Raw genomic sequence first — 17,487 nt, forward strand, 5'->3', positions numbered from 1 at the left:
GAAGCGAACATTGTATAAAGCTTATGTGATAATCAACACTAGTAAAATTGAACAATAGATGAGTGACTGAACTTTGAAGCCAAGATATGATACCTTAGACAGAGTGGTCCGGCACTGCATGCATGCTCATTCGAAAGTCTCTGTAAGGTATCCAACTGAAAGTGTGACAAGGAATTGTAAATCAAAGTGGTCCTGCAATGGGTCACGCAAAATCCTGTGCACAATCAAAAGTCTTCGATGTTCATAGCATAAAGAAAGTTCATGACAAAGTAGATGAAGTTGGACCGAGCCTGCCAGAGGGAGTTCAGCTGAGAACCTTTGGTTAAAGTAAGCTTGTGTTGAAAAGTTAAATTGAAATTGGTCCGAGCCCAGCAGAGGGAGACTAATTGAACATTGTGTTAAAGAGCATCTGAGCCCGGCTGAGGGGGATCCGGGGTGAACCGTGACTCACCCACAAAATTGGATACATGAAAATCCTACGAGCATTGTATTTAAAGGGAACTGAACCCAGTTGAGGAGGATCCGAGGTGAATGGTGAATCACCTGAGAAATTGATTATGTGGGATATAAGTCCAGCTGAAGGGGATCCGAGGTGAATACTTTATAACCTGAGAAACTGAGTGTGTGTGAAATCCAGAAAGGAAAAGAACGTATTGTTTCTTTGTCGCATCAGGCCCTCTGGAAGAAAGGCAAAGAGACTTGAGCACGGAAGGTCCTGATACTGATGATTGAACTGTATACTTGTGCTACTGAAACCAGAGACCGTGCAAAGCTTGAGTTCACCGCCTTGTACCGTGCTGAAAACGCGGTGAAGGTCCTGATGCTAATGATTGAACTGTATACTCGTGCTACTGAAACCAGAGACTGTGCAAAGCTTGAGAGCACCGCCTTGTCCCGTGCTGAAAACATGGTGAAGGGAGGCCAACGGCCTGAGCATCCTAATATATCATTTTGTGAACACTTCTTTTTCATAACGCTGTTTCCCACACTATTTTTATTTAGAGGTAAGTATTGGCAATAGCTTTATTAGTGTAGGACCTTTTATTTTGACAAGACACTACTAGGACTGGGTTCTTATTATTTGATGGTCGCAGCTTGCTCCCATCTTTAGATTTAGGATTAGATAGGTGTTTTCCAAACCCTTTTTGAAGTTCAATAAACACTGTTGAATTGTGGTCACTTTTGTCTTCTTATTGTTGATACCATGTCTTCCTTACACTGGAAAGACAAGTTAATCCACAAATCTGCTGCTAGACAATGTTTTATCATTCACTGCTGTTCAAGCCAGATCAGGTGTTCAAGGTTACTCTGTAAGCTCTTACCCAACAGCACCTGGAGTTTGCTGTAATTCAGAGTTTGTCACCTTCTCTAGCTCAATCTCATAGTTAAGAGACATCTTGTTTGCCTCCTTCATTTTTACCCACCAGTCAGGGGGCCTTACCCTAACTGGGATTTAAAGAGTGTGCTGGATGCTTTAGTACACAAACCTTTCAAACTCATGGAAATGTATGGCCTGCATTCTGTCACATAGAAACCTGCTTTTCTAATTGTGTTTTGTTGAGCTCCTCACATTATGTTATCTGTAACTCAGACACATGGACATCAATGTCCTCTTTATTAAATCATGACTACACAGATTCCAATCCTAGGGAAAACACCTGGGCGTACTTTATAACCTCTTTGTCTAGAGAAGTGGCTAGGTAAAGCCTCATGCTTTTAGAATCTCCCTAGAGTATAAAGGGAGAAGGCATTGGGTGTAATGGTATGAAATTGTTACTCACCACAGCTGACTATTGTAGTCCTAATCCATAATCCCCTTTCCTCTATACTTGCTGCCCCCGCCCTTGCCTCATTTAGCTCTACGCTGGGTATGCCACAGAGGATGAATAGGGACGGACAAGGTAAGCCAGAGGGCAGAGTCAATGTGGGAGCAAATAATAGTCGTACCTGCACCACCGCTCTGGAATGGGTGTTTCTCTTAAAATAGTATTTATTGTTTTGCAAAGGGCTCCGGAATCAATGCCATAAGGCGGACATCCCAAGAGTCTGGAGGAATGGGTACTATGGACTAACAGTACTGTAGTCACTATGGTGAAAAACGTTCACAGTATTGTCCACCACTACCCCTCCATAGCACGTGGCCCTGTTTGGCCAATGCTACCAATCAGTGAAACAGGGAAGCCTAGTGAGCCCAGTATAGCCTATATCAGTACTCTATTTAGACCACCACCTGGGTTCTGGGGAAATAGCCAGAAAAGGAGGGATGGAAGTATCGATGGATGGATAGTTGCATGGCTGGATGGACAGATGGATGGCTGGATGAATGGTTCCATGTGTTAATATCCCCGCAAAAATATTGCCATTCAAAAATAGTGCCATATTTATGTGGCGATATTAAGGCATGGAACCTGCGAGGGACACCCCTGCAACCCCCACATTAGTTTTAAAGGAGCATTGGACACCCCCGCTCCCAAAAAAACACCCAAAATTATCCCCTCAAAAAATATTGCCTATGGCTGCTCCAGACGACCATATATACGGCAATGTTTTTGGTGGGGAAAATATGTAGTGATACCGGATGAATGAATGGGATGGATGGGATGAGGATGGACACAGAGTCTGCACTGAGATTGAGGGAGAGACTTAGAAGGGACAGAGAGAGTGTGATAAATGAAAGCATGTGTTGAGGAGAGAGCAGGACCAAGTTATCGACTGAGGGATAATGTGAGGAAAGACAGAGGCTCTGAAAAACAGAGGGCAGGGTTAGTTGAAGCAGCAGCACACCTGTGCTGAAAGGAGGCATAGTGGGAAATGAGGCGAAAAGCAGATGATTAATGATGGACCCAGTGATTATGGGTGATTATGGGTGAGATTACAATATGACTCCATAGCACTGCCAACACTGTATTCCTGTCTTGGGCTTTGCTTTAACTTTTGGTAACTTTGGGTGGCAAGGCTTTCATGGATATCAGGTGATGTCAGGGCAGGATTGTGCTCTTTGATACCTTTCACCTGCCTGCCTCAGGCCGTAAAATAAGAACACAATTGTGTGACCACACTTCTAAGGTGTAAAATGACGCAGAATACATTTTCTCTATTTGGGGATGAAACAAAGTGTTTAAAATTGCACATCCGAGCGGCAGCAACTACCCGCAACCACATTACTTCAGGTCAGGTGCGACAACTGAGGGCAGTCCAGGCTGTTCAGCTAACCCGGCTATGAATTCTAGGGCTTGAGGTTTAATGTTTTCATTCTAAGTGTCGACCTACAAATCCCAGACTACACATTATTTTTTATTTTTTTAATTCACTTGTGTTAATTGTTCTACAATTTTTACAAGTCAGTTCCATCAATCCAATTTAAAACAGATGTCACATCTTGTGTTTTAGCCTTTAGCAATAAAGAGCATAAGCAAGGAGAAATAACAGAAGAAAAGAAAAGAGACAAACAGTTTAAAGAACAATGAATTTACAAGGAGGACGGCAATAGAGAGAAAAACTGTAACGGTTTCTCTTGGTAACAGTTACTCATGCAAATCTCCCGCATCTCGTTTGTTCTGCCACCTTAAATCATTGTTTGCACCATTTTTTTCATCACATTTCTCCAGCTCTAGATTTTGGAAAAGTTGCGCTACTGCAATCACTAATGAAGTATTTCCCCACTTATCAAGCAAGTCCACCGTTCTTCTTCTTTATAAATTCGCAAGTTTGTGAAAAGTTGGCCCAGGTGCACGGTCTTAACTTTGGTCAACCCTAGTAGGTGCCTTACTGTTTCCACTTTCTCTGTATTTGTTTGTGACCGACTTCCCTCTTATTGCTCTGTTTTGGTTAGTCAGCAGTAAGTTCAATCATATCCTTAGGAAGATGGTTCGAAGGTTTTCATTGGGAAATGTCTCTATATATGCCAGGAGTTGATTTAATCTCTTCATATTCATTGATAAATTCACAGTCAACTTTTTTCTAGATGCAGTTTCGATGGTGTGCATCCAGTCCCAATCTTCAAGCTTTTTCTTCACCTTTGATGGATTCTGCTTGAGATCTTCTTCTGTGCACTTTATTTCTTCAAATGTGCGCTTATTTATTCCAACCCATTCTATCAGCATTTTATTTTCTTTTTTTTCAATTTCATTGTTGATAATTTTTAAAATCTTTGGGCAGTTTGGTAAGATTATTTTCCTGTACAACATCAAGCTGTTTAGATCTACCATTGCCTGCAATGAGAGTAGGCTCAGCTCTCAACGTATTGACGTCATTGGGGTAGATGTTGGAAACTCCAGCACTCGTCGCCAGAAGCATCCCTCTAATCTCACCCATATTTTTGGAGGGATTTTTGGAGTTGCCTCCACAACATACGTCAGTACAGGGACAACCTTGGCTTTGTAGAAATGTATAGTTGGAATCATGGAGAAGCAACCAAATTTGTTATCGATTACTTTTGCTTGGGCTGTCAGTTTCTTTGCCTTCTTGAAAAGGACCACTTGCATCTGGATTTCAACACAGCTATTGTTCAATGTTATTCCTAAGTATTTAAATTCTCTGATTTGCTCAATCTTCGATCCCTCAAGGTACCATTGTATTTTTTCAGTTTTTTTAACCGATCTTTCAAATATTATGACTTTTGTTTTATTCTTGTTGATCTCCAAATTATTTTGTGTTATGTATTTTGCCAAGTTATCTAATTGCCTCTGGAGGCCAACTGGTGTTTGACCTAATAAGATCAAGTCATCCGCATAGAGGAGGTGGGAAACTTTAAAACCTCCTATTGTTGGAGGAAAAGATCTTATGTCTTCTTCCGAGTCTTGAAAATCGGCCAGGTAGGAATTGAAGAGAGCAGGGGCTAGCGGACATCCCTGCTTTACCCATCTTGATGTCTGGATTCCTCTGGACAACAGCCCTGCTTTATTTAGTCACACTCTCATTGATGTTTTACTGTGTAGGGCTTGTATCGGTTCCAGAACCTCTGATGGGCACTTCCAATCTGATCGTTTTTTCCACAGGATTTCTCTATTGACCTGGTCAAAAGCTTGAACCATGTCAATGAATGCCACAGAAATCCTGGGACTTTCTTCCCAGATCCTTCCCTTCAGGGTGCTCAGACGAAAGATGTTTGCTGTTGTTCCTACATCTTTTACAAAGCCTGTTTGGAACAGATCAGCTCGTCCGGCTGATCTAGTCCATGATTGGAAGCAACCCAGCACCACGGAACCAAAGACTGATAACATCCAGTAACGCGATTGGACGATAAGTTTTCACGTTTTCTCTTGGGCCATTTTTGTAAATGGGCACCACTGTTGAGGTCCTCCATGATGCTGGCATTGTTCTTTTTTCAATGCATTTTTTGAAGACCTCATGAATAAAGATAGACCATTCACTTGCGTGCTCTTTGAGGTCTGCATTGGTGATCCCGTCTGGACCTAGCGCCCTTTAGGTGTTTAATTTGAGCATTTTCTCCCTGATTGATTCTACGTCGCAGGGTACGTCCCAAGTTGTTGAAGATGTGGTTCGTGCTGGAGGTTGTTCCAAGGTTGGTCTTTGGAAGAAGGCAGTAAAGTGGTCTACCCACACTTTTTTTCCTACGTTGTTCTGTAGTGATTTGTTTGTATCTTTAATTGTGGATTTTATTAGGGACCAACATTCTCTCAATTTCCTTCCACAGATAACTCTCAGTATTTCTTATGAGTCTGCTTGGTAGATTTTTAATCAATATGCTCTCAGCCATTTTTATATGATTTCTTGACCTGAATGGCCTTGTCTATGTGTTCAGTTTTTCCTGTCAAACGTGTGGCAGCCATGAGATGTCTCCTTTTTGCGACCACTTATTTGTCGTATACATCGCGAGTTTGGTTTTGATGGCACTTTATTTCCTTTTTTTCTTTTTCTGTGTTACGCCATTAGGAGCGGCTCGTAGTGGGTAGTTGCAGCATCTTTTCCTTCTGTGTTAAGACTAGTAGTTGACATATAACTTTTTGTTAGGTTCTTTATAGAGTTTGCGGTTAGTCTTAAATGGGTGCTGCAAATTGCAGTGCTCTACTTCAGCCAGCATGTTGGTCCTTTTCTCTCATCTACTTGTCCACTTTGCCATTAACAGATTGTGGTCGCTATGTTCATTTCGAATTATCTCGAAATTTGTGATTAGAGGGAGGAGGTCTCTGGACACAAAAATGTGATATATAACTGCTTTTTGGCCATCTCTCACCCAAGTTGGTAATTGTTTTATTCCTTCTTCCAACATCATAGGTAGATTATATAGGTCTCGAGACTCCATCAGTAATGACCATAGGATACCTCTTGCGGCAGTAGGTGTTTGATTGCGTTGAGTTTTCTGAGTTGGCAATTTGGGACAGGTAGCATTCATTATTTTTCATTACTTATAGCTGATGGGTTCCAGTATGTGTTGATTATTATCATAACTTCGCCAAAATCGGCATCTTTTCTTATTTCTACATGTCTTCAGTTTACTAGTATCACTTGGAAGAACATATTCAAAACGTGTGTCTTGACGAAATGAAATTCACTGCCTAATCTTATGGCCGTGATCAGTCTAGGAGTAGGTCCCTTAAGGGCCGGTGATATGAGAATTTCAAAGCCATCCAGAACGGGGTTTGCTGTTGACCATGTCTCTTGGAGATGCAGGATGTCGAAGTCCCCTAAATTGACATCACTGGTCACCAAAAGGTGGCCGAAGACTCTTGTGTTCCATGATCCCATAGTTACCAGACAAGGTACAGATAGAGGGTCATCAAAATTCGTCCTTAATGCCCCGCGACTATCGAGATCTATGGATGGCTATATTCAAGTTTGGATCGTTAGAGCATCAGGTATCCACAACCAGTTTTGATGGTCTTTTTCTAAGCTGCTACTTTGTCCTTGTTGATGAGTGGTCACTTGGTCTGGTTTAAAGGTCACTGTTAATTTTGATAGAGGTCCTCTTGGTCCGCAACCTATGTTTGATAAAAAAAAAGGTTAGGACTGGTTGAAGGTCTCACAACTTACCTCCAAGATCCTCTTCTTTGTCCCAGTACTTGCTTTGGAGGCAGCAACCGTCATGGCGAGGGACCAATTTCTTATTTATATAGGTCCCAGCCTCTTCCCTGTGAAGGTCTAAAACCCCCAGTCTCCCACAATCCCTCAGTTTTGTATTTCACTGTGATCTGGACATCCACCCGGGCAGCAGAGAGGCTATCTTCTCTTACAGTCTTTCTCTTCTCAATGGGGGGCTTTGATGCTTACATTGTTTTGCCCAGACCCTGCTGGGTGAGAATCATTAGGAGGAACTTGAAACTCTCCCTGGGGGTCTGCCAGACAGGGACCCCAGGTTAAGGGTACATCATAATGACTCAAGCGGTTCTGCCTGTGACCAGGGGCTGATCTGCTGATAATCTGAGTCAGCCAGACTATGTCTAGGGGGGTTCCATGTGTTAGAATCATGGCAAAAATGGACGTTTACACACAAAAAGCGCGGCACAAAAGGCGTTGTTTTGTCACTGCAATCCATATAATGGGGGGACACCCCTGCAACCACCAGACTCATTATACCATTTAAGGGGAGCGAGGGACACCCCTGCAACCCCCGCTCTCCTTAAATGATATACTGGGTACACCTTTACCAGGTCAAACCACAGCATTTATGCCGCGATTTATTTTACAAATGACTTTTTTGCCCTGATATTTTACTGCACACCGTCTAGGGGTCTTCTGAGTAATGACCCCAGGTCGTGGATGGATTATAATGAATCAAGTGGATCCGGGTGTGACCTGCAATGGAGGTCACATCCGGTAAGGTAAGAAGCCCATCCGGGCCCTCCACATTTCTTTCTGGGGGCAACAAGGCCCCCAGACCCTCTGCGCATCCCTCTCCCATCCCGCACCCCCTTCCTGGTTCCCGCTCCCCTCCCGCCTCCCAACCCGCCCACCCCACTCTGATTGGGCCGTGAGCCCCTCAACTCTAGTCCTCCCAGGGCAGCCCCCTGCCCGGCAGCCCCCAGCAGCTAAGGGCCCCAAGGCCAAGGGCGGCTCCAACAGAGGTGGCTCCAGGAAGTGTCAGCAGGTGTCCGCAGGGGACGCCAAGGAAGACACCAGACACTGACAAAACTGTAAGTGCTGGCATGAGTGGAGGGTAGAGCAATTACTCTACTCCAGAACGCTCCTGCCACTTGTAACTTACCTTTGAATGGTCTGCAGTATAATGTAAACCTGTACCGTAGCCCGAAAGAACCACAAAGATTAGCCTGCGCCACTTCTAGGCAGAAATGTGATTGTTAGCATATGCCACACTTAGATTGAATCTCTAATAGCCTCTCTGTGAATAGTTGAATTTAGAAATGTGCCCAATGGCCTTTCTGTGAAAGTTGAACTTAGAAATGTGCCCAATAGCCTCTCTGTGAAAGTTGAACTTAGAAATGTGCTGAATAGCCTCTCTGTGAAAGTTGAACTTACAAATGTGCCCAATAGCCTCTCTGTGATACGCTGAACTTAGAAGTGTACCCAACAGCCTCTCTGTGATTAGCTGAATTTAGAATTGTGCCCAATAGCCTCTCTGTGATAGTTGAATTTAGAAATGTGCCCAATAGCCTCTCTGTGATAAGCTGAATTTAGAAGTGTGCCCAATAGCCTCTCTGTGATAAGCTGAATTTAGAAGTGTGCCCAATAGCCTCTCTGTGATAAGCTGAATTTGGAAGTGTGCCCAATAGCCTCTCTGTGAGAGTTGAATTTAGAAGTGTGCCCAATAGTCTCTGTGAAAGTTGAATTTAGAAGTGTGCCCAATAGCCTCTCTGTGAAAAGCTGAGTTCAGAAGTACAATTAGAAAGAAGCATTAAGAAGTATGCCCAATAGCCTCTCTGTGAAAAGCTGAGTTCAGAAGTACAATTAGAAAGTTGCATTAAGAAGTATGCCCAATAGCCTCTCTGTGAAAGTTGCATTTAGAAGTGTGCCCAATAGCCTCCCTGTGAATAGTTGAATTTAGAAGTGTGCCCAATTAGCCTCTCTGTGCAAGTTGAATTTAGAAGTGTACCCAATAGCCTCCCTGTGAATAGATGCATTTAGAAGAGTGCCCAATAGCCTCACTGTGAATAGATGAATTTAGAAGAGTGCCCAATAGCCTCACTGTGGAAAGCTAAATTTAGAAGTGTGCCAAATTACCTCTCTGTGAAAGTTGAATTTAGAAGTGTACCCAATAGTCTCCCTGTGAATAGATGAATTTAGAAGAGTGCCCAATAGCCTCACTGTGAAAGTTGAATTTAGAAGAGTGCCCAATAGCCTCACTGTGGAAAGCTGAATTTAGAAGTGTGCCCAATAGCCTCTCTGTGAAAGTTGAATTCAGAAGTGTGCCCAATAACCTCTCTGTGAAAGTTGAATTTAGAAGTGTACCCAATAGCCTCCCTGTGAATAGATGAATTCAGAAGTGTGCCCAATAGCCTCACTGTGAAAGTTGAATTTAGAAGTATGCCCAATAGCCTATCTGTGAAAGTTGAATTTAGAAGAGTGCCCAATAGCCTCACTGTGGAAAGCTGAATTTAGAAGTGTGCCCGATAGCCTCTCTGTGAAAGTTGAATTTAGAAGTGTACTTCTCGGTGAAAATTGACTTTGAAGTGCATTTAGAAGATGAATTCAGAAGTGTACCCAATAGCCTCTCTGTGAAAAGTTGAATTCAGAAGTACAATTAGATAGTTGCATTTAGAAGTGTGCCCAATAGCCTCTCTGTGCAAGTTGAATTTAGAAGTGTGCCCAATAGCCTCTCTGTGAAAGTTGAATTTAGTGGTTTACTCAATAACCTCTCTGTGAATTTTAGAATCATGCCCAATAGCCTCTCTATGAATTAGAAGTCTCTGAAAGGGCATGTAAACCATCACATCTCACCAACGCGCTTACTCTCTCCTTACATCACCACTCAACTAGAACACAGTGATACTATGACACCATTCGGTATAACTGTTCTCATATCAACATCCGCCGCTCACTCCACATCACTCTAAATAATCAATGCTGGTTACACACCCCCCAGGGAGGCGTTCTCCTCAGGCCTAATGCAGCCACATCCGATCTGGATAGATCCTGCCAGAACTAACATATACTCCTGACCTCTCAACCACCACACCTACCGCTAGAAAGCAGCTATTACACGATACCGCACGAGCTGAACACATGCCCAGTGCTCACACGTACCTTTTGACTCTATCTACTCTCTCTACTGATATGAACTTCGGTTCCCAAGGGCGTTCAACCTACCAGCGCCTTCAGACCATACCAATGGTATATAAGGCGCTATATAAATGCAAAATAACATAACATAAGATATTATAACATTTAGAAATAACATAATAACATAACATAACATTTACTGTTATTATGTGCATGCAGGAGGCTAAAGCGAAGGCTCCGCCAGCATATATATGCGATCAGCTAAAGAGAGAAGGGTAGTCCCCTAGTGGCAAGGGATGGCGGACCAGCGCTCGCAGACATTTAGATACAGTGCTTTAAATGGGCCGGTCCTAGCCAGCTCTGATGGACGGCACTTCTATTTGTTTCCAATATTGATTGCCGGGACTTCTGGCAGCTGAAAGAGAGTACGGTACTCAATGACACGGCAAATTGACAATGAACGTATTTCACTAATCTGCACAACAGGACCAGCAGCCTTTCATGTGCAAAGATGTAAGCGATCGATCTTCCTCACCCCACACCCTCCTCTCTGTCCCTTTTTGAGTTCTGTGCCCCTTACATGCCGCACCCTGCTGGCATACTAGGACCCCATTCAGGTCATGTTAACACGAGGTGGTGCCAATCCATCATCACTCACGCAAACAAAGACCAGCAACCTCCTCTTGCCCAGCCCTCCAGCCGTGATCATGGCCTTCTGATTTCTCGCATCTTTATAGCACGTGGGGCCTACTTCCTGTATTAAAGGGTGTGATAAAAGGTGGAGATAGCAATGAATTCCAGCCGGATCTTCCACCTGCAACCTAAAGCCCTTTCTTTGCACATGTGCTCTTGCTTTTGGTAATGGACCATAAATGATTTTCTGATTTTCAAGCACATGAATCATGGCACCGATGTGGGTGTCATTGTCATTTTCGTAGCCAGCAGAGGGTGAATTTTTGTGTGTACAATGTCTCTGCCTTTTATCTGTCTGGCTAATGAGTTTACCTGTGTGACCATATTGTTCGTAGTGTACTTAGAAACAATGCTATGTGATGCCACTTCCTGTGATAGCACGCGGGGGCGTGGCCAAATGACATCACTTCACGTGATGTCACGCGGGGCGTGGCCAAATGACACCACTTCCTGTGATGTCACTCTTGAATTCGATTTCATCGTTTTATATTTTTGGGAGAGATGTTGCCACAAATATATGCAGGGGGGAGACCCCTGCAGCCTCCCCCATATGTTCCTCACATTAGTTATTAACCTAAACCCACCGCCCACATATATTTGGGGCAAAATGTTTTGAAAAGAATTTGATAAAATCGAATGCGATTAATGCTCCCGCGGCAAAACTTCCGAATCCCGAAACAAGTGCTACACAAAGCACCTTCCTGACTGTTTGCAATGAACCCATGTCTTTTGCTGTGAAACTGCGAGCTCTATGGATGTAAGCTGATGCACATGTCAAGCAATTGCCAGAGTACCCAACACATATGTTAAGGATTCTAATCAAGATGGACCTTGTCCCAGGATAACCGGCCGCCCGAGAGCTCTGCCATTCGAGGCACCACCAGGTCTACTTAGAATGTTACTGGGCCACCCTACCTGAAATACCTTTGTGGCATTGGCAGGTTGTTGCAAGTGGTTACATGTGATTTTAACAAATAGAAAAATAACAAACACTTTTTATCTAAACATTTTTTATGAAAAAAATACTATTTTGCTTTTTAATTTGGGGGGAGGGGGTCACCCTGTAACTTCCTGTTTCACTTTGTTTATAATATCACCACAACCCACTCCCCACCCGTTTTAACCCCTTGCCCCACCCCATATATAAAAAACAATTCTGTATTTTTGATTGCTATAAATATTTAGATATAAATGTTGTTCATTATGTTCTATTCCTTTAAATCCCTGCATATGCTGACTGAGCAGCAGGTCTCCTCTCGCTTCTGGCATGCAGCATCCTAGTAAGTCCCCCCGTAACTCCACTCTCTCCAGCGTCACTGCATCCTCTTTCACCTGCCCCCCCCAGGGTATGACTTTTTCAATATTACCTGTCATTGCCCAATGCTGTCCCTATGAATCGCTGCTCTGCAAGTTGTAATGTTCTTAGGCCACTGCCAGGAGTACATAGCACATGCTACACAAACAGTTCAAACGCAGTGAGTTGCCACTCTCTGGCTAAATATTTGTTAGGTGGTGGCTTTGGGACCCATTGTACAAGCATATAAATTCAGTAATACTTACCTCCACGGCATAGAAGGCCTAATTCTCTGGGTTTGCATTTGACAGCTCCAGTCGTTATGATCCTGGATCCTCAAATAGACAGGGGCTCAAAATGGCAGAGAAGTAGTCAACAGTACCAGAGGCAGGGGTGTTGCTGGGGCTGGGCTGGAACAGATTCGGGGATGTGCTAATGCCGGGACTGTCAGGACTCAGGGATAGCTAGCCTTTTGGTTGTAGCCCTTGAGCTTCTATCTGGGGCTAACAAAAAAAGACACGGTGCTATAGCCCCCACCCACCTAACCTCGACCTAGCGACGCCTTTGACCACAGGGACCATGGTCTACTCCCCTTAGCCCTGGCACCGCTGTAAATACAGCCAAAGCAGTGCATCATGGCTTCTTTCCTTTTGCAAATGGTTTGGTTGGCTCAAGTCAGGACCAAGCCTACTCTTGCATCCATGCATTGAAAACCTAGATACTCTTCTTTGTAATAATCAAGCCCCGGGCCACGTTCCATGCACTTGCATACATATCACATTTGCACAACCTTTGGCAGGTGACCTTTGGTGCCAAGAAAAGGGAATGTGGGGCCAGAAGTTTACAGTAGCCTGTGGCATGCATAACAGATTGAATAGCATTGTAACGCCCACATAAACAAGAAATTGGATTTGTTTCCCGCATGGGCAACTAGGGCACAAAACATTCGAGTGCAATGAACTGGAACGCGAAATAAGCTCAGCTTTTTTCACCGTTCTTAATTCTAATTAGGTGGGGTCATTTTGGCTGGATGACAGTCCAAAAGGTCCAACCTGGATTGAGTTACACTACCAAGAAATGTTCAGTGAATTTCAGGCAAGGACGTCGGTAAATTCAAGCAAGGGGACGGTAGGTTACAGCAAACAAAAGCGTGAGCATGCATATGTGAAAAACAATTAGAATACATGGGAATTTCAAATAGAGCGACACAGAACATTTCAGGCATGGGGGACTTTCAAAATGGGGGTCTTTCCAACGGGGCAATTTCGTAAAGGCCAAATGTTTGCCTTGGAGACATTGTCAGGCAAGCCAATGTTTTCAGCATGGGGCTTGATTTGCAAATGGGTGATGTTTTCAGCATGAGAGGTTTTCTTTTCAACATGGGGACCAGGTAGTCAGAGTATGCATAGAATTGTGGCAGCATGAACATCAGGCAGGACATCTTAGAAGGTTCCTTGGGCAAAGAACAGAACAAGGTGCAAGATGGGAAACGAGGATGCAAAAGAACTCTGTAGGCTCAGACGAAGTTCTCTTCTGGATGGTGCACTTTAATTGTAGGACAATGAGCAGGAGTCAAAATGGTGTGCACAGAGAAAAGATGCATTTTCACTGCATTTTGGCACAAGGCTACAGTTTGCCCTACTTCTAATACGGAATGGTATTAGCACTAGTGAAAACTTTACCCTGATGCAAAAGTGCTAGTACCGGGCAACTTTGCACTTGCACAGGTGCAAAGTTTCTGTAATCTGGCCCCAGAAAGCTTTACAAATATGATGTAATTATTGTCGGTACTCAGTCAATTTACTGAAAATAATTCAGAGTGGTTCATTTCACTGAAGACCATAACACCAAAAAACACTGAAAATGTTAAATACATATATAAAGGGTACTGGGGTGAGGGGTTAGAATGAGTCAGGATGGGGTTGGGGTGGCGTTATAAGGGTAAAAAAATGGGGGTTTGGGGAGAGCCCCCAAATGTAAAGAAAAAAAAGAAAATTCTGTGTTTTTCGGTAGTTTGGTCGTGATGAAATGTACCACTCTGAATTTATGGTCTGTAAAATCACATATAACCTAATTGTGTACTATGAAATTGAGGTCGGGGCTTATTTTGTGCTGGTTCCTCCCGCCCCACCCCCATGCACGGCTGCTGTTTTCTGGGTAATACCCAGTGCCCGGGAGCAGCTTTTTGGCTCCTTCTTGTCAAATCTTCATTTCGATCTCAGCCACTGTACATATATGCAGAATGGCACGATAAGCGGGGCCATAGATCGCCCTCAGGGTCGGATTGGCCCATCAGTCATTCAGCCCATGGCCGGGCCAAAATTGTGATGAGGCGGGCGAAGCCCTGGGGGCCGGTTCCTGAAACCCATGCCTGGGCCGGATGTAAGTTACATAAAATGTAACTTACACTGAGGTCTTTTCGAGATCCTTTGCAGCCCACCTCGGATTCAGAGAAAGGTAACACCATAGTGTTACCTTTCTTTGATGAATGCGGCTGGCCGGCGGCCAACTGCCGCAACACCATGGTGCCAGCAGAAGTCAGTGTTACAAAATACTGGGAACGGCAGGGCTGGTCGGGCCGGGGCTGCCTCAGCAGTGCAGTGAATTGTATTGGTAACTAAATGAGCTCTGCCTGGCGGGATGCCAGTGTGGGTGCCACCCGCCACACACCTCCTCTGCACGGAGATCTGCTGCTGCTGTCACCATGCAGGTGAGCCCCACTGTCACTCCACAGCTCCTCTCTGTCTCTCCTCTCCTCCTCACTCGCTCCCGCCTGCATGCAAAGGATGGTGGTCTCTTCCTGCCCTCTGCCGTGGACCCTGACTCACACTACACCCCCACCCCCGGCTGGAGGGCTCGGCACCCAAGCTCCCAGGGTGGTGGTAGAGGACCAGAGCAGAGATCTGATCGGGTGCCGACTTTCTGATCTCAACCCTGGGAAAGGCTGTCAGAGGAGGACCTGCAAGCTAAACAGAAGCCCCTCTCTCAGGAGAACAGTATGTGGACGAGGTATCTCGTGGGGACAGCAGACGTGGCAGCTGCCTGTGCTCTGTATAGGGAAAGCCTGTACTTCTACTGCCCATGCCATATAAAATAGCTCAGTATCTTCTATGGCATGGGCCGGTAAGATAGCTCAGCGGGTTGAGCGCTCGCTGGTGGGATCTGAGCGTGATCTGCAGGTCGCAGGTTCAAATTTCGGCAAGGCCAACTCAGCCTTTCATCCTTCCGAGGTCGATAAATAGGTACCAATTTCGGTTGGGTGATATTGCATGTAAATATGTGCTCTGTAAAGCGCTTTGGATAAAGGCGCTATATAAATAGCACATCATTATCATTATCATTTTATTCTTTTTGTGTGCAAGGAAATCATGCTCTACTGCTGTGCCTGCTCTGGAAAGCCTCTGTTGTTGTTGCTGCCTGTGAAGTAAATACTTTGTGTACTCGGCGGATGCCTGTACTTCTGCTGTGTTTGCAGAGCACTACTGCAACACCTGCTGTTCCTGTTCCGTGTGCAGCTTGTACTGGTTCCTCTGCCGTGCTCAGTGCTTCAGCTACGCCTATTGTAAACGTTAATATGCCCAGGAAAGATTTTTAAGATACATCCAAAAAAACAAGTGCAAGGAGGTTGAAGACTTCCATAGATCGCACAGTTTAAAAAAAAAAGCCTTCTAGTTGTGAAGTCTCCGAAGTATTCTGAAATAGAGACCCAATAGTAAGTTTACTTTCCTTGAACATCCTTTACAGTCCCTGCCGCCATTCCCCATTGCCAGAATGGCACATGTTCGTATTCAATAGATACCTTTCTAATGTTTTATTCTCTGTGTACTTTACCTCACAATTGACATGTAGGTTAGTTCTAAAATGTTAAGCATGGTGCTATATTCACTTCCATGAATATGGGAGGCCTTCCTCATTTTTAGGGTTGGAATGTTATTTATTTCCAAACAGAGGCACTGGCTGTGCCGTTTTTTTGTTTGGGGCATCAGGTGCTGCTTGTGATACCTAAAACCAGAGTGCATATAGGGAGAAATGGTATATGACGCAGGGCACAGCCCCCCCCCCCCCCCGACCCCCGTGGGCAGAACAAAACTGCATATAGGGAAAAATGGTATATGACGCAGGGCTCAGCCCCCCCCCCCACCCCCATCGGCTGAACAAAACTGCATATAGGGAGAAATGGCATATCACGCAGGGCTCAGCCCTCCCCCCCGACCCCCGTCGGCAGAACAAAACTGCATATAGGGAGAAATGGCATATCACGCAGGGCTCAGCCCTCCCCCCCGACCCCCGTCGGCAGAACAAAACTGCATATAGGGAGAAATGGTATATGACGCAGGGCTCAGCCCCCCCCCCGTGCCCCGACCCCCGTGGGCAGAACAAAACTGCATATAGGGAGAAATGGCATATGACGCAGGGCTCAGCCCACCCCCCCCCCCGTGCCCCGACCCCCGTGGGCAGAACAAAACTGCATATAGGGAGAAATGGTATATGACGCAGGGCTCAGCCCCCCCCCGTGCCCCGACCCCCGTGGGCAGAACAAAACTGCATATAGGGAGAAATGGTATATGACGCAGGGCTCAATCCCACCCCCGTGCCCCGACCCCCGTGGGCAGAACAAAACTGCATATAGGGAGAAATGGTATATGACGCAGGGCTCAGCCCCCGCCCCCGTGCCCCGACCCCCATGGGCAGAACAAAACTGCATATAGGGAGAAATGGTATATGACGCAGGGCTCAGCCCCCCCCCCCCGTGCCCCGACCCCCGTGGGCAGAACAAAACTGCATATAGGGAGAAATGGTATATGACGCAGGGCTCAGCCCCACCCACCCTCCGTGCCCCGACCCCTGTGGGCAGAACAAAACTGCATATAGGGAGAAATGGCATATGACGCAGGGCTCAGCCCACCCCACCCCCGTGCCCCGACCCCCATGGGCAGAACAAAACTGCATATAGGGAGAAATGGCATTTGACGGAGGGCTCAGCCCCCCCCCCGTGCCCCGACCCCCGTGGGCAGAACAAAACTGCATATAGGGAGAAATGGTATATGACGCAGGGCTCAGCCCCCCCCCCCCGTGCCCCGACCCCCGTGGGCAGAACAAAACTGCATATAGGGAGAAATGGTATATGACGCAGGGCTCAGCCCCCCCCCCGTGCCCCGACCCCCGTGGGCAGAACAAAACTGCATATAGGGAGAAATGGTATATCACGCAGGGCTCAGCCCCCCCCCCCCCGTGCCCCGACCCCCGTGGGCAGAACAAAACTGCATATAGGGAGAAATGGTATATCAAGCAGGGCTCGGCCCCCCCCGACCCCCGTCGGCAGAACAAAACTGCATATAGGGAGAAATGGTATATGACGCAGG

Source organism: Ambystoma mexicanum, chromosome 1p (genome assembly GCF_040938575.1).
Source record: "Ambystoma mexicanum isolate Mex_15411 chromosome 1p, UKY_AmexF1_1, whole genome shotgun sequence".
In the NCBI taxonomy this organism is placed as follows: Eukaryota; Metazoa; Chordata; class Amphibia; order Caudata; family Ambystomatidae; genus Ambystoma; species Ambystoma mexicanum.